General features: G+C 54.5%; 1 protein-coding gene and 5 non-coding genes across 10 annotated transcripts in view; 2 read left to right on the top strand and 4 right to left on the bottom strand.

The window, feature by feature from the left end:
* The window catches only part of LOC131275640 (uncharacterized), a 33,078-nt gene extending 19,842 nt beyond the window's left edge, over positions 1 to 13,236 (top strand). For 4 of the 5 annotated variants that reach the window (XM_071211432.1, XM_071211430.1, XM_058286577.2 and 1 more), the window contains one exon: positions 12,756 to 13,236. The gene's annotated coding sequence lies outside the window, so the exon portion shown is untranslated. Of the gene's footprint in view, positions 1 to 964; positions 1,624 to 12,755 lie in introns of those variants that run through there. The other variant, XM_071211434.1, reaches the window with a different exon arrangement.
* TRNAP-UGG (transfer RNA proline (anticodon UGG)) lies at positions 6,441 to 6,511 on the bottom strand. Its single transcript has one exon. It is a non-coding gene; the product is annotated as a tRNA-Pro (tRNA).
* On the bottom strand, positions 10,377 to 10,448 carry TRNAP-CGG (transfer RNA proline (anticodon CGG)). The gene has a single exon. It is a non-coding gene; the product is annotated as a tRNA-Pro (tRNA).
* On the bottom strand, positions 11,021 to 11,093 carry TRNAK-CUU (transfer RNA lysine (anticodon CUU)). The gene has a single exon. It is a non-coding gene; the product is annotated as a tRNA-Lys (tRNA).
* Positions 13,237 to 14,170: 934 nt separating the features above from the next.
* TRNAP-UGG (transfer RNA proline (anticodon UGG)) lies at positions 14,171 to 14,242 on the top strand. The gene has a single exon. It is a non-coding gene; the product is annotated as a tRNA-Pro (tRNA).
* A 1,948-nt stretch (positions 14,243 to 16,190) lies between these two features.
* Positions 16,191 to 16,263, bottom strand: TRNAK-CUU (transfer RNA lysine (anticodon CUU)). The gene has a single exon. It is a non-coding gene; the product is annotated as a tRNA-Lys (tRNA).
* Between the last annotated feature and the right edge of the window lie 1,220 nt (positions 16,264 to 17,483).

Genomic DNA, 17,483 nt, shown 5'->3' on the forward strand with positions numbered 1-17,483 from the left:
TTTACAAAAAACAATCCCGTAACAAAGACATCCAGACAATGCTGAAATTTGCTCTTGCAAGGAGATCCCCACTTTATGATGTTTGGACACATTCTTTCTCCTGCTGCGTAGTTTCCTTTGATGGAAGAGTATTTTTTTCTTCAGTGTTAGTTTTCTTCAGTTTTGACCTGTCGAACTTCTCCACTTTGGACAAGTCTGGTTTATCACTCATCTTGTCTAAAAGCTCGAAGGCCTGTTAAGACACAACTACTGGGCGCCGACAGCCCCTCACTCCGAGCGAGGTTCGCGTTCCCGCGCAGAGCCCCGCAGCTCTATCCCGGGGGCAGGCCCCGCAGCTCTAACCCCGCCGCGGGCCCCGCAGCTCTATCCCCGGGGCGGGCCCCGCAGCTCTAACCCCGCCGCGGGCCCCGCAGCTCTATCCCCGGGGCGGGCCCCGCAGCTCTATCCCCGGGGCGGGCCCCGCAGCTCTATCCCCGGGGCGGGCCCCGCAGCTCTAACCCCGCCGCGGGCCCCGCAGCTCTATCCCCGGGGCGGGCCCCGCAGCTCTATCCCCGGGGCGGGCCCCGCAGCTCTAACCCGCCGCGGGCCCCGCAGCTCTATCCCCGGGGCGGGACCCGCAGCTCTATCCCCGGGGCGGGCCCCGCAGCTCTATCCCCGGGGCGGGCCCCGCAGCTCTAACCCCGCCGTGGGCCCCGCAGCTCTAACCCTGGGGCGGGCCCCGCCCAGGGCGCCTCTCCCTTCAGTTTTGCAGGTGTGTGCCTCGTGTACCTTGGGGCACCAAGTTAGGTACATAAATATTTATTATAGCTATTTCTTCTTGGTTAATTGGCCCTTTTGTTAACATACAATGACCTTTTTCATCCCTTATAATAGTTTTGCACGTAAAATCAATTTTGTCTGATATTAGAATTGGTCCTCCAGATCTATTTGCGTGGAATATCTTTTTCCAACCTTTCACTTTCAGCCTGGTTGTGTACTTATGTCTGCGATGGCTCATTGGACTTACCCAGGGCAGCTAACAGGGAGGTGAAGACGGTCGACCGCCACACCAGGAAACTGAGTGCCTACAACTGCAAGCAGGAGAATCACGTCCATCATCCATGTGGGTCTAAGCTCCCTCTCGATATAGAGGTGGAGTGGACATCGCCATCCCAGGGTCCACAGGATGGAGGAATAGAGTATGGATTACAGTGGACTTACTGATATTCTACTATGGAGCTATTGTGACTAGTAGTGGAAGAAATTGTAGCATTAATGTGGAGAACGTGGCCATTGTAGTTGCTGAGGGCAGGGAGAGGGAAGAAGAGATGTGATGTGGGGGAATTTTGGGACTTGGAGTTGTCCTAAGTGATATTGCACAGACAGATGCTGGACTTCATATATCCTTCCATAACCCACTGAATGTACTGGGGAAGAGTGTGAACTACAATGTAAACTATTATCCATGTGGTGCAGCAGTGCTCCAAAATGTGTTCACCAAATGCAATGAATGTGCCACAGTGATGAAAGAGGTTGTCGATGTGGGAGTAGTGGGGTGAGGGGGGATGAGGAGTATATGGAAACCTCTTATTTTTTTTAATGTAACATTTTAAAATAAATAAATGGGATGCTGATTTAGCTCAACTGATGTTTCTCTCCTCCCATTGTCTGCTCTCTGTGTACATTCATGTGTGTTCTTCTGTGTCCACTTGTATTCTTGTCACGTGGCACCGGGAAACTGTGTCGATTTTTTTGTTGTGTCATCTTGCTGCATCAGTTCTCCATGCATGCAGCACCACTCCTGGGTGGGCTGTGCTTTTTTCACATGGGGCAGCTCTCCTTCCAGGTATTCCTACACAGGGGACACCCCTGCATAGCAGGGCACTCCTTGAGCGGCAGCACTGTGCATGAGCCAGCTGACCACATGGGTCAGGAGGCCCTGGGTATTGAACCCTGGACCTTCCATATGGTAGGCGGATGCTTTATCAGTTGAGCCACAACCGCTTCCCATCAGCACTTAATCTTATTGAGGTTCTCTTGTATATGATGCTTTGCTTTTCTCTTGCTACTTTCAGAACCCTCTATCTCTGAAATTTGTCACTCTGAAGAGTGGTGTCTTGAAGCAGGTTTGTTAAGATTTATCCCGTTTGGGGTGCATTGTCCTTCTTGGCCATTGATAGTTATGTCTTTCATAATGGTTGGGGAGTTTTTGGTCATTATTCCCTCAAATATTCTTTTGCTCCTTTTCCATTTTCTTCTCCTCCTGGGACATGGATAATGCATACGTTTGTGTGTTTTGCACTGCCATTCAATTCCCTGCGACCATGTTCCATTTTTTCCATTCTTTTCTCTTTCTGTTCTCCTGTCTTTTTAAGTACAGATATTCTGGCCTCAATATCACTAATTCTGTCTTTGATTAATTTGTATCTGCTGTTATGTGCCTCTAATATATTTTTAATTTCATCCATTGTGTCTTTCACTCCCAAAAGTTCTATTATTTTTCTTTGCAGGCTTTCAGATGGTTCTTTATGCTCTCACCATGTTTTCTTAATATTCTTTATCTCTTTTGTCATATTTTCCCTCGACTCTTTGAATTGATTTAGGAGATTTTTGTGCCTATGGGTGGCGCCACACACGGAGAGCCGACACAGCACGATGATGCAACAAAAGACACAGATTCCTGATGCCGCTGACAAGAATGCAAGCAGTCACAGAAGAACACACAGTGAATGGCACAGAGAATAGACAACAGGGGCAAGGGGGAAGGGGAGAGAAATAAATTAAAATAAATCTTAAAAAAAAAAGCAACCAGCTCCAGTTTAAAAAAAAAAAAAAAGAATAGAGCTAAACTCAAAGATTTGACCGAGCAACTAGAGAAACTAGAAAAAGAACAGCAAACCCATCCCAAAGCAAGCAGAAGGAAAGAAATAATAAAGATTAGAGAAGATATAAATGAAATTGAGAACAAAAAAAAATTAAACACTTTTGCATTTCAGAGGACTTTGTCAGAGGGGTAAAAAGGCAACCAACTCAATGGGAGAAAATATTTGGAAATCATGTATCTGATAAGGGCTTAATATCCATGATATATACAGGATGCTACAACTCAACAATGAAAAGACCAGATTTTAAAATGGGCAAAGGGCTTGAATAGACATTTGTCCAAAGAAGAAATACAAATGGTGAAAAAATACATGGAAAAATGTTCAACATCAGTAGCATTTAGGGAAATGCAAATCAAAGCTACAATGAGGGAAGCGAATGGTTCAACTGATAGAGCTTCCGACTACCACATGAAGGGTCCAGGACCCGTGTGGTGAGCTGGCCCACCTGCAGTGCTGTCACACGCAAGGAGTACCCTGCTGTGTAAGGAAGCCCCATTCGCAAAGAGAGCCACCCCCACGTGAAAAAAGTGCAGCCTGCCCAGGAGTGGTGCCGCACACACAGAGAGCTGATGCAGCAAGATGACACACACAAAAAAAGAGATGCAGTTTCCCAGTGCTACCTGATAATACAAGCGGATGCCGAAGAACACACAGCGAATGGACACACAGAGCAGAAAACAGAGAAGGGGAGAGAAATAAATAAAAATAAATCTTTTTTTAAAAAGCTACAATGAGATATCATTTCACACCTATTAGATTGGCCACGATTATAAAAGCTGCAGACACTACAAGTGTTGGAGCAGATGTGGAGAGATAGGAACACTTACTCACTGTTGGTGGGAATGTAGAATGGTACAGCCACTGTGGAGGACTGTTCGGCAGCTCCTAAGGAAGTTGGATAGTGAACTGCCATGTGACCTGGCATCACCAGTACTAGGTATACACCCAGAAAAACTGAGAGCAGTGGCTGAGAGCAGTGACATGAACAGACATCTTCACGTCAATGTTCACAGTGGCGTTATTCACAATTGCCGAAAATGGAACCAACCCAGGTGTCCGTCAGCCCATGAATGGATAAACGAAAAATCGTGGTGTTTACGTACAATGGAACATTATGCAGCGGTAAGAAGAAATGAAGTCATGGAGCATATGACAACGTATGTTGAGTGAAGCAAGCCAGATGCAAAAGGGCAAACACTGTATATTGTGCCATTATGAACTAAATATATTGTGTAAACTCATGGAATTATTAGCTAGAATATAGGTCACCAGAAAATAGAATGAGGTTAAAGAATGGAAAGTTGGGTTTTAATCTGTGCAGAATTGGTAAAAAAAAACAATTAGTTCATAAATCTTTGGAAATGAATAGAAATGGTAAAAGCACATCATAGTGTTTGGAACTAGCAGTGCTAATATATGGATACAACAGTGGTTGAAAAGAGAAGTCTAAGGTCATGTATATTACTAAAAGGAAAGCTAAAATAAATAACATGGGACTGTATAGCAATAGCAAAACCTCGTATGAAATATGAGAATGGGTCATATTGATCTAATATTGCATATATAAGACTGTTTTTCTTTGAAATGGAACAAATGTTCCTTAATATTACAAGATGTTAATATCATGCAAAAATGCAAGCAAAGCAAAATATGGACAGTAGTGTATAGCAATATATTAATACTCTTCCAGTGAGGATAAAAGAGAAAGAGTGAGAAAGAAAAAGACTTGATTATTAAAAGGGCAGAGTTTTTGTTGTTGTTTTTTTTTATTTATTATTATTAGTAAAAATGCTATAGAAATTATTGAGGTGATGAATGCACAACTAAGTGATTATACAAAATATCATCGATTGGCTGCTGTATGAATATGTATCAATAACGTTGTTTAAAAAAAAAAAAAACCGCCCATGGGCGGCATCCAGGCAGCTGGAGGTGTTTCTTCTCAATTACCTTCCAGGCGCCAGTCTTCAACATTTATTGGTGAAGTCTCCAGGCTCAGTGTAGATGTCTTCACTGCATTTAAAAGAGAAAGAAAGGAAAACAAGAAAACGGGGCTTGTTTGGGATTTGAACCCGGGACCTCTCGCACTCTAAGTGAGGATCATACCCCTAGACCAACGAGCCGAGAGGCAAGACCAACCCTCTGCTCTCTGTGTCATTTGTGGCTTCCTTGGGGTGGAGACAGGCGGAGTCACCGCCGCCTGAAAGAGATTTGGGGTTCCAGTCCTTCTGGCAACGGATGGGTACCCCGGAGACGAAGGGAGCCCAGTTCCCCGGCTCCTCTCCGCGCCAGACAAGCCGGGGAGCAGCTCCTGCGCGCCCCCAGTCCCACGGTCCGCGCCGCCTCCAGACACCACCGGGAAGGGCGGGCGCGGGGCGGCAGCTGCGCCTCTCGGCGCCGCGCGGGCAGGTCCCTGGGTCCCTTCGCAGACGCTTCCTCCCACTCGCGCGAGCGGGGAATGCGCTGCGGGGAGCCGGAGGGGAGCCCCGGGTCCAGCGGGACAGACGGACCTCCAAAGGGCGGCAGCAGCTGCCCGGGGGTCTCAGGGCCAAGGTCACTGGGACATTCCTCGGAAAGGCTGCACCCCCCACAGGGTGGCACCCACTGGGTGCTCAGTAGGAACCAGCCGAGCGAGTGGAAGAGACAGCCACGACCCCTCCCCGCCCGCGGCGCTCGGCTTAGCGTCGCCCCCGCCCTCCCCGCAAGGCCGGACCCAAGGAAACGCGCTCCGGACGCGGGGGCTGGAACCCGCGCCGCCGAGGGTCCCTGCTGTCGGGCTGCCCCTGCCCCAGCCCGGCGCTGCCTGTCCTCAGGTCCAGCCCTCGTGCTGGGAGTGTGTGGCCCGCGGGGGGCAGTGGGACAGGCCACCGCCAGGCCCAGCACGAGGGGCGGGTCTCGAGGTCCTCCTCCCACGGGGACCCGGGCGTGGCAGCTCCTCGCGCCCCCCCAGGTCGTGGGGCGAGCGGAGGACGCGCCTGCGGGGCAAGAGGGACCCGGGGTCGGGGTCCAAATTCGGAGCATGCTGGGCAGTCTGTGTGTCCGTCCGCGTGTGCCAGTGTGCCCGAGCCCCGAGAACCAGGCAGGCTGGGCTGTGCCCGACTCGTCCCTCGCCTCCGGGAAGGCCCCGCGGCCTGGGCGAGGGGGGCTGGGGCCGAGACCCCCACCCGGGCCGGGGGCGCTGAAGTCCTGCCCCTGGAAGCCGGGGCCTGCTCTGGCTCCCGCTCCCCTAAAATTCAATTCTAGGAGTAGGGCTCCGTCGGGGGTTGAACCATGGACCTCTACAAACCCGACGCAAGGACCCTGCTGCGGGACAGCCGCCCAGGCGACCTGCACTCTCCCTTATTCCGAGGGACCCCCCCTCCCTGGTCTGAGGGGTGGTCTCTAACCGAGGTTAACACCACTGGTAGTGTGGGGTCCCGCGTTCATGGTGGGCTCGTGGCCGACCCTCGCAGCTGTTTTTCTGTTCAATTCTAGCACAGGATAGTGCCCCTCGGCTCTGCCGCGAGGGAGCTCCACCTTCCAGGTCTCCTGTGCTCAGCTGAAAATGCGGGCCTAGGAAATGCGCGGAAAACTCAAGGGCTCGTCCGGGATTTGAACCCGGGACCTCTCGCACCCAAAGCGAGAATCATACCCTAGACCAACGAGCCGCTGTAACAGTGCTTACGTTTACAGTTTCTTTCCCCAGCCCTCATAATGGAGATGCTGATTCCACCGCCCGGTGGCTCGGTTGCTAGCGCGCGCCCCGGGAATCGGGGGTCTGTGCGTTCGCGGTTCGCAGCCGTGGTCAGGCTTTCAGGGTGCAGGTGAGTCAGTCAACAAGAGGATCCAACCGACCTGCGCCGGGTCTAGGCGCAGCTGCGAGCTCCTGGCGCCGACAGCAAAGCCCGCGTCACGCACGCTCCTCGCCCAGGTGCGGGGAGGAGGGGGGTCCAGGGGTTTTTCTCTCCTTTTCTCACCTCTGAGAAGGCTTCAGGTTTCCAGCATCACCGGCTTTGAAGCACTGCACTCTTAAATACCCAAAGAAACACAAAGCATTTTATTTCACATGAAAATTCAAAGAGAAATATGAAGGTCGGTGGTACTGAGGCCAACCTAAGTCACAGCCTGTAGCCAATAAAAAGATCCTAGTGTGGGGACGGGCTGTAGGTCAGTGGTTGATCGCCTGCCTCCCACGACCGAGATTCCAGCTCAATCCCCAATACCTCCTAAAGAGTTTAAATAGGTCATGGGGTTTTAAAAAGAGACAAATGGAATAAGAAATAACTCTTAAAATTAACAATGCTGTTTAGATATTTTGGACAACGAGAAATCTCCCAACAAGAACAAAAGGACAAACAGGTGAAAAATAGAAGAGAAAAAAACAATGAAATTCCATGTAGGCCAGGAATTCCAAAAGTCCAACATCCATTTTTTTTACATCCAGTCTCTCGCTCTCTCTGTCTCTCTCTCTGTCTCTCTCTCTCTCTCTGTCTCTCTCTCCCCCCTCTCTCCCCTTCTCCCCCTCTCTTCCCCCGCTCTCCCCCTTCTCTCCCCCCTTTTCTCTCCCCCTCTCCCTCTCCCTCTCCCTCTCCTTCTTCTTCTCCCGCTCCCTCTCAAGAAGTTTCAGATGACATAAATGTTACTTAGAAAATACAGGGGATTGGGAGCAGATGCAGCTCAGTGGTTGAGTGCCTGCTTCCCACCTAAGAGGTCTCAGGTTCAATACCTGGTAATATAGGGGAGTCCCATATACCCCCACTCTTCCCCCCATTAATAGCCTCTTTCATTAGTGTTTACGTTCCTTACAATTGATGAACACATATTGAAGTATTGCTACTAAGCATGGTCTGTGGTTTACACTTTGCACTGCATAGTTTTGACAAAATGTATAATGGCTTGTCATTGCAATATTATGCAGAACTATTCCAATGTCCCAAAAATGCCTCATGCTACACCTCCCTATTCATCTCGCTCCCTCCCCTCAGAACCTCTGGTGACCACTGTCTTTATATCAATGTTACAAGTTTTTCCATTACCAGAATAATAAATCTACTTTAGTCCACAGTTGCATTCCCACTTCATTTTTGCTCATTCCTCAATCTTGAGGATTCGGGGGCCCACATCCGTCCTAAAGGGGAAAAGAGTTTTGTTTTGTTTTGTTTAACTGCAAGATGCATAGATTGGAAAGGGGATTCTCCAGATTAAAAGAAGTCGCTTGATGCCAGTCAAATGAATGCAAGTGAACTCACACGGAGGCCTGTCACTGCAAAGTTTTGGAACCAGGAGGATAAAGAAAACATCCCAAAAGTTTTCAGAAACAAAACAATTGCACACCAACCAAGGATTTGGAATCAGAATGGCATGTGGCTTATCAATAGCCATTCTCAGAAAGAGAGAACATTTGATGCTCTAAGGAGAAATCATTTTCAACCAGGTGTAGAGAGAGGCAGAGGGAAGTTTTCAGACGTGCCAAGACTCAAAAGAATTTTAACTCTCACGCGGCCTTTTAAAGGTTGGCTGCGGCCCCATCTGCCCAGAGGCCCCGGCGGGGATGCCGTCGCAGGGTGCGGGCGGCTGCGGGGCTCGGGTGAGCATTGCGAGGCCAACCCAGTACTTACGGGGTACGCAGGGGCCGGCTCACGGCTCAGGGGTGGGGGGCTCGCCTCCGCGCTGTTCCGCCCGCCTCCTCTGCCCAGGGGTCTTTCTTAGGCCGGGCCTGCGATGCTGCTGGGGGCCGACAGAGTTGGGAACGCCTGCCTAGCAATGTGCATTCACCGGCGAATCCTGGCCCTGAGTTCGGGAGACCACCGGACGTCAGCAGCCTGATTCCTGGGTCAGCGCCCCCCTCCTGCCAGAAGCCGGGCCCGCGGCCCCCTCTCCCCCCCTCCCGGAGCAGCTGCACCTTTGTTACCAACACGAAACATCCCGGGTGCACGGATGGGAGGCCTCCCATGCGGCGCCTCCAGTCGGGCCTTGCGTAGGGTGACAAGCCCACCGCCCTCCCGTGGAGGAGCTGGGGGAAGGGTGTCTCCTTCAGGGTGGGGGAGTACAGCGCAGACTTTCGGGTTTGGGTGGGCAGGGAGACCCCAACGGCGAGGCCACAGCTGCAGGAACACCCCATCCGTCCAAGCCTGGCTCTGCCTTTCTCTGCTTAAGCCGAATCCCCTTCTCCAATAAATGCTCAAACGTGGGAAATGCGACCCAGAATGTCCTCCCTCAGTGAAGAGCTTGGCAGCCAGCCACCAGGGCGCCACCTCCCGCCGCCGTGGCCTTGTAGCTGTCACCCTGACCAGCCTCCAGCTTTCTCCCAGATGTCAAACGATGGAAGGAGGGGGGCTGGGGTGTACCTACCAGAGGCGGGAGGCCAGTCAACGACCCCAGATCCGGGAAGATGACTGACTAGCCTTTTTTTGTTTTGTTTTGTTTTTAATGACAGCAAATATCATATTTATTGACAGAATTTTGGAAAGCTCCTTTCCCTGAATTTTGGAACAAAACAAGAATTCCTTCTATCACCTTTCTATTCATCATTCTATTGGAGGGCCAAGAGAATGCAATAAGTGAAGGAAATAATTAAAAGGTATAAATAAGGGTTAGTAATTAAAAAAAAAAACACTGCTCTTCTTCACAGTGATACAACCGAGTAAGTAGAAAAAGCTACAGGTTGGAATTAATCAGAAAAATATAAAACACCACTGCAGTAAATTAATTGAAGAGCTATATTATGTTCATGAAATGCCACGAGTTCAAAGCTCAGTATTGCAATGATGTCCCAGCACTCCATACTGACCTGTAGAGCCAATGATAGTTCAACCAAAATTCCAGTTGCTATTTTTTGTGAACATTGACAAGCTGATTCTAACAAATAATAGATACGACAATAACCAATACAAATACATGGGATTCGCTTTCCTGGTTTTCAAAACCACTTATAAAGTTAAACTGGTTTTGGGCCAAGAGTACAAGGACAGAAAAAGTGATTACAGAACAAAGCAGTATAGAAATAGGATTGTATGTCTTCGGACTCCTGGGTTTGTAAAAAAAAAAAAAAAGTTTGCAACCACAGAGCCATGAGGGGGAAAGGAATAGTCTTTTAAACAAAGTGTTAGAGGAAACTGAATTTTGACCACTACCTCACAGCGTACAAAAAATTCAACTCATGCTAGATCATGGGCCTAAGTGAGAAAGGAGGAGAGTAAGAATCCGGGTCGTTGTCCTCCCCACACCCAGAAAATTTTTGTATCAAGCCTCGAAAATCCGGGGTGCGTTGTACGTTTCCACCAACCACATTGTTGTGGCCGTGGCGTCGGACATCGCCTCGGGCGGCCACTCCGCGCTGGAGAAGGGGCGATCCGTGGGGGGACGGCGGCCCAGGCGTGCGCTCTCCCCTTCTTTAGGAGCTCCGCGCCTGCCACCCGCTGTCCTCTCACCCCGCCCTGTCCCAAGGCCCAGCCCTGGAAAGTGGCATCCAGAAGCCGAAGAGAAGCCGGCACCCCGACAAGCTACCCTTTAGCCTTAAAAGGATAAAGGGCTGGGCTCGTCCGGGATTTGAACCCGGTACCTCTCGCACCCGAAGCGAGAATCCTACCCCTAGACCAACGAGCCGACGACGGAGAAAAGTAAGAAGTAAGCCTCGCAGTCAGGGAGGCTTGCCCCTTCCTGAGGGTACAGGCTTCCTTCTCCAGCAGGTTGAGCCCTTTCCCCACACACACCTGGCCCGAGCTCTGGGGTCGCATTGAGGGACCCCAGGGAGCCAGACGAGTGGGGCGGCGATGGGGACTGAGCGGCACAGTCGCAGGAAGAGGCGTGGCTGGGCCGAGACCAGGGAATTCGATTCTTGCCTCAAGGGAGTGGGGAACGGAAATGGGGTGACTCCAGGGGGACCCGCGGTCTGCGGTGGCCGGGAACAGGCATTGAGAAGCCCTGGCGACTGGCCGGAAAAAGTTCTGGTCCCAGGAGCAGATTTAAAAGTTCTGGTCCCAGGAGCAGATTTCCTACCACGGGCTCCGGGGCGGCCATCTGGGCCATCAAGCCCTGTCACCCGGGACTCGCTTCTCCTGCTGCAGGGCGGGGGGCGACGTCGCAGCAGTGAGGGCAAATCTACCCCAGGTCAGGAGGCCAGGCGGTTTTCGTGTCCCGGAGCTCCACGTGCAGCCCGCATGGGCGGTAAAACGCCACGCCCAGCGTGGGGCTCGAACCCACGACCCTGAGATTAAGAGTCTCATGCTCTACCGACTGAGCTAGCCGGGCAGGTGCGTGGGGACTCCCCGAGTCTGTCTCACCCAGACGAAGGCGACCCGGGAGGGAAGCCAGTCCCCTGGCCCAGGCCGAGCTCCTCAGCGCCCCTGTGTCCCCGCACAGCCTGCGGTCTTGGGGGCGCAGAGGCCAGAGCGGCAGGGCTGGGTACTCGGGGTGCTCAGCCCGGGCTCGCGGGAGAGCAGGGAGTCCCCCTCCCCAGGGGGAGCCGCCCCGGAGCCCGGCAGGGACCATGGGGCCCCTAGAGCTCTCGAGCCCCCCCACGCGCCCGCTAGAAAAAGGGCGAAGGTGCTGGCGGCTGGTCCGTGGGCGCTGGACCCGCGAGGCCACGAGGGGCCCACGCCTGGGTGACGGCTCTGCGGTCGCCCTCAGGAGAGCCTTCCTCATTTTGGACCAGGGGGTCCTGCCTCTTCACCGCCCTGGGCTGGCGCCGAGAATGCAGCGGTCCCAGCAGCCCCCGAGGACTGATGAGCGCCCCCCAGAACCTTCCCCTGCCCAGGGGTCCCCGGAACCGCTGGCCTCGCTGGAGGGAGGAGGCCCCGCGGGGAGGGGGCGCAGCAGGACAGGGCGGGGGCCTCCTCCCCCCAGGCCCCTGGCTCCAGGCCCGAGCACCCCCCCGCGTGTGGCGTTGGGGGAGTCCCCGCGACAAAGACACCCGGAGAACCCCCCGGAAGCCCCTAATACCAGGGAAACCCGAAGCTCCTCAGAACCCCAAGTGCAAGCGCCAAGGAAGCTCCCAGATCCCGAAACACAAACGCCCGAGGAGCGTCTCAGAAGCCCCGGCACCAACGCCGCAGGGAGCCCCGAACCCCAAGCACGAGTGCCACCAGCCTCGGCCGCCAGGCAAGCGCCCCCCGGGTTAGAGGCGGGCCCTGCTCGGGGGGCCCTGGCGCTCCCCGCCCGCCGCAGTCCGCCCCGCGCCCCTTCCCCCGCCCCTCCAGCCCTGCAGCTCCCGACAGGTTTCCCCCCTCCCCGCCCTTCTTTTCTGAAGCCCTGCGCCCCGGGAGCTCCTCAGACCCCTCCCCGCCACCTTAGAGGGTGGGCAGTGGCCCCGGGGTCTGGTGCCAGGTCCCTGGCGGGGCTGGTCTGGGGTCTGGGCCCCGCAGCGCCTCCGCCCGGGGCCTGGCTCAGAGCTGGGGCTCGGGGCCTGTTAGCCGCGGAGCGAGTGGAGCTGGGCGCCCAGGTCAGCCCGGGGCTGGGGTGTGGCTGGGGCGCAGGGCCCAGCAGCGGACAGGGATGGAGGGGCCCAGAACCGTCCGCTCCCCTCGTGTCCAAACATGCCTTCTTCTATTTAAAAGTTAATATCCAAGGAAGGACTTGATTTTCAGAGCAAATATGAGAATGTTCTTTCATGAACTCTAACAAATACACTGATATACAGTGTTAATTACGTAGAGGTGGGAGGAAATGCACAAAACGTGCATATGGACTACCTTTAGCAGTAATATTTTGATGATGCTCTTTCACAGCTTGTAACAAAGGTTTCGCGTTTGTAACAAAGGTGCTGCTGGTGGGGAGTCTAGGGGAGCCCTGCCAGGGGCCCTGTGTGCATGTTGGCTTTGGAAAGTCACAACTTTCACTACATACTTATTTTTATGTATGGTCATGTAAGGATGATGTACTTCAATTTTTTTTTTTTTTTTTTTTTTTTTTGAGGCTTAAGCCCAAGAGCAGAAAGGAGATGGACGGCTGAGAACTCAGGGACAACGGCCAAGACCCTGCAGGGAAACACGGAGTCCCTGGCTCGGGCTGATCCTGACGTGGTGATTCCCCGAATCGGACCAGGAGGAAAGCAGCAGACCGGGGAGCCTGAGGGAGACTCGAGCTCGGGTTTCTCCTGACATAGCCCCGAGAGTTGGGCAAGACTCAGTGCCAAAGTCACACCCAACGTGGGGCTCGAATCCTCGATCTCGAGGTTGCAAGGCTCGCGCTGCGCAGACCGAGCCAGCTGGGCACGCCGAGTGCTGAGCCCGGCTCCCGATCCGGAGCTGGACTAGCCGCAGCGATCCTGCCGGAGTCTAGGCCCCAGCGCGGGGTGGGGGGGCAGAGGCCCGGCTCGGCGCGTGGAGACCCCTGTTCCCAGCAGCTGCGGGTCCCAGACCCGGGAGCCACAGAGTAGAAAGCAGCGAGGGGGCCGGGAGTGGCAAGCGCTGACCAGACAGACAGACAGAGCCCTGGAGGAACGCCGGCCGCCTCTAACCGCCCTCCCTCTCCGGGACGCGCGCAGGCAGGGAGGACAGGGTCACGGGGTCCAGGTCACCGGCTAGGAAAGGCGGCCCCCTCCCCTCAGTCGCCCCCCTCCCCCGGAGACCAGCCTCCTGCGGGCCCGGGGGTCCTGGGGCCGATCCCCGCAGCGCCCACTCTCAGCTCTCTCCTCGCCCCCCGCCCTCAGGGCGAGCAGCGGGGAGTGCCCCGCGGGGGGCCTGAGGGCGGGCCCCGGACCCCGGGGTGCAGCCCCGGGAAGGGCAGGGCCGCCTTGCCTTCCCAGGCGGCTTCTGGAGCCTTCGCCCGTCCAAGAGGGAGGTCAGGCGCGGCGCCCCGGGTCGAGAACCTCTTGCTGCGCTCCCAGGGCCGCCCCCTGGGGAGAGGGCTGCCGGGTCGGGCCGCACCCGAGAGAGGACAGAGCTGCCCCCGGCACGGCGCGGGCCTTCGGGGTCCAGCCCAGGGAGGGCGGGCTCGGCCGGGGCGGGACCCTCGGGCTCTGCCCGGACTCGGCTCCTCGCTGGGGGCGGCGCCCTCGGCCTTGACCTGCGGCGGGGCCGGGCGGGGAGGAGCGCAGCGCAGCCTCAGGCCGTGGGCTTGGTCCCGCGGGGAACCCCCACGTCGGACCCCGCTGCGGGCCAGGTCCCCGCGCCTCGGCCTGGGCCGGAGGGAGGTGGGGGGCGGAGATGCCTCGCGGAGTGGACCCCGGAAGTCGGAGACCCCCGGGCCCCAAACTCATCCCTCTTGCCCTTCCCCATCCCGGAAGCTGAGCCAAATCCTCGTCCCTGACAGGCATCAGGGACTCTGTCCCACCGGCGAGTGTTTAGTGCAAGTGGATATAAACAGGCACGGGAAGGGAAAGAAATTGGGGCTCGTTGGTCTAGGGGTATGATTCTCGCTTTGGGTGCGAGAGGTCCCGGGTTCAAATCCCGGACGAGCCCTCGTTTTCGATCTCCTCCCGAAGCAATGCCCGCGGGGTTCCGGGGCCAGGAAGCACAGGCAGGGTCACTGTCCGAGCGGCGCCCCCAAAGGCGTCGCCCAGCGGTAGGGGTGACCGTGCCCTTCCTCCCTGTGGGGCAGGGGCAGGCGCTTAGCTCTGCTTAGCCCCAAGTCCCGCCCTTTAACCCGCGTTGGAGCGAGGACAGACTGTGTCTGCCCGGGCTGCGGCCTCGGTGTTCCTGGGATGCGCCTGGGGGAACGACCCTCCGACAGGAGGTAGAGCTGGAATCCCAGTCCCCAGGTTGGAGATGAGGGGGCACGCCTCCCTGGTCGCCCTCTGTACCCCTATAAAAGGAAATATGGGGTGCACTCAGGCAAAGGCGGGGAAAACAAAATTAAGCCCACCAGTAGAAGGGACTGGTTTTTTTTAGGATTTTTTTCTTGCTTTAGTTGTGAGAGGGTTTTTTGTTTGTTTGTTTTGTTTTGTTTTCAGCAGGTCCTGAGTGTGGTCGGAGGGAAAACTTAGCAGTGCTGGGATCTCGGGACCTCAATGTCGGGGACCCTAAGCGCTTGGGCTTGGTGCACTTGAGCGGGGGTCTCGCTGGTGGACACAGACCTTCAGGCGGGTCAGGCTCTCGGTGCACCTGCCTCCAGAGCAATCACTCCTCCCAAGTCTGTTCACACCCCAGGGGCCACCACTGAAGAAGAGCCCCCCATGCCCAGCAACTTCTGGGATCCCAAAGCACAGGACCCCTATGCCAAGGCAATGGGTTTCCAGCCCCAGTTAGTGACTGGAGGTGCCTCAGAGTTTCTAGATTTCCCAGAGTTAGTTAAATTTGTGAGGGAAACACAGCGACATTGGACATCCATGAGATCCCACAGTCAAGTGACCTACCAGCTCCAGGTAGTTGACGTGCAGTCTTAGAATGCAGTACAGTTAGTTTCACAACACCGTATCTTTGCCAAGCAGGTTTTCTCAGTTGCTGGGATAAAATGCAAACTGGAAAATCAGCCTGGAACAGGAAATGAGGCTGGCATGTCCAAACTAATTCCATGGTCAGAGAAGCGGCCAGCAGGCACAAATCTCACTAGTTTGTAACTGGGGTGATTTGAGAATGAAATCAAAAAATCTTTCCAACAAGGTACTAAGTTGGTAAGACCCCCCCCCCAAAAAAAAAAAAAAAAGAAAGAAAGCTATTACCTTGTACGGGCCTAACTAGCTAGGAAACTGGATAGGAGCCTCAGAAAAAATTTACTGAGACTAATGGTGACCTGAGCTCAGAAAGTTCGAGAAGTTCTGGGACCTGGGGATCCCAAGGGTCCAGGGGAGGGGCAGAGACCACCGCGCTGGCAGTGTCTGGGAGCAAAGCCTCAGTTCCATGGCTTCTGGAACCAAGAAAGAAAGAAAATTCTGGTCCAACCAGGTAGTGAGCCTGCCCTTTTTACAGCCTGAACCGTTTAAACGGAAACCTAGGAAAATCACCTGGCAGAAGCTATATACACCCTTCTCCTCTCTCTTCTCGAGCTTGGGGGACTAATCGCCCCAGGCATTTTCCCTGTTACTGGGGAGGGTAGAGCCTGGTTGGGGGTGGCGAGTCATCAGCAGAGCCTGAGGCGTGGGTCCCCTTTCAGGCCACCAGGTGGCGCAGAGCCTCCTCCGGGCTCCCAGCCCTCCCCTCTCCCATCACCTCCAGCCCCTCAACACCCAGCCGGGGTGAAAAGCAGCAGGGCCATTCGTCCTAAGCCCTTGCTAAGTCTAAGCCTGCTACCTCCTCTGTTCTCAGGTCCCTCACTCAACATCAAGGGTGGTCCCCAGCAGCCAAAGCCAGGGGACCACCTGGGTGGAGTCACCCCTGCGGTGGCACCCAGTACTATGACGTTTGGCACTGTTCTGCATCTCAAAGGTTTTCTTCCTTTTTTTTCCCAGTCCCGCGACTACAGTCAAAATAACGCCCAACGTGGGGCTCGAACCCACGACCCTGAGATTAAGAGTCTCATGCTCTACCGACTGAGCTAGCCGGGCACACGGGGTGGGGCAGCTTGATGATCTGATGTTGTGAGTTCTAAAGGCAGACCCTCGACGAGAAGGGAATATCTGGCATCAAGAGGCAAGGTGAGCAGGGCTACCCCCCTCCACCGGCGGCCCTCTGGGCACCCGGGCGTTCAGGACTCCGCGGTCGGGGACCCACACCTGCTGCCCTCTCCCCCGCTTCTCAGCTAAGTCAGTGGAGTGGGAGCCTTTTCATAGCTGGAAAGTGAAATGTCTTCACTTCTTCACTAATTGAGCTGCTTTTCTATTCATCTGATTTTGGTAGTTTACTCTTTGCAAGTAGTTTCCTGAAGGATATTAACCAGACCTCAGTTTTGCTAACAGGAATAAGATAAAGTCTCAGAACAAAACCAGACAGAATGGTGTAAATCTCTAACTTCTCTCAGAGACAAAATGTTTGCTCTCCTCCAGCGGTGGTCTAAGAAAGGAGCCCTGAGGGCCTCGCCCCTGCACAGCTACATCTAAAACCTGGTTCAGTAGCCGCTGAAATCAAGGACAAGCTGGATGTGCTTGAGACAAGACAGGACTGAGAAATTGCACATACCCTCCTCAACTACCCTTTTTTCCCCTATAAAAACCCTAGCTCCCATTCTCACTTTGAACTGGTTTGGGGAAGAGTTCCCCAGTTCCTTGCTTGTGCACTTGCAATAAATCACCTTCTCACTAAAAGATATGTTTGTTCTTTGTAGCGCTGGATCAGGTGGGTCTGGAAATTGGAAATAACCGGCCTTACTTTTAACCTCGGGATGGTGGACTCAAGCCCCTCTTGGAGTGGAAGTTTGGGCCTGGGGCCATTTAGCCACAGCCCTAGGTCCCGGACTCTCAGGGTGGCCCTGGGTGGGGCACAAGCACTGCCTGGAAGGGGCCTGAGGTGCAAGCCTCCAATGCTGGTAGAAAACCAGGTTATTTCCAAATTTTGAGCCTGGACATTTTGTGGCTCTGGTCACTTCAATAATGACCCAAAGACTCAACTGATGGAAGCTGCGGGCCCCACCCCACTCCCTCCAGGTCCATGACACACCTGCCCATGCAATGCCCATGCACCCCCCTAGAAGACAGGGCTCGTGGCTCATTTTCTTTCCCAGGGTAGGGTCCTCGCACCTGTGAATCCAGAGCCACCACTCTGCCTGCTGTGACCAAGGTCTTGGAAAAATCCGAAGACTGGTTGTGATAGGGGACAGTCCCAGCATGGA

The sequence above is a fragment of the Dasypus novemcinctus genome, chromosome 23 (assembly GCF_030445035.2).
Source record: "Dasypus novemcinctus isolate mDasNov1 chromosome 23, mDasNov1.1.hap2, whole genome shotgun sequence".
Lineage (NCBI taxonomy): Eukaryota > Metazoa > Chordata > Mammalia > Cingulata > Dasypodidae > Dasypus > Dasypus novemcinctus.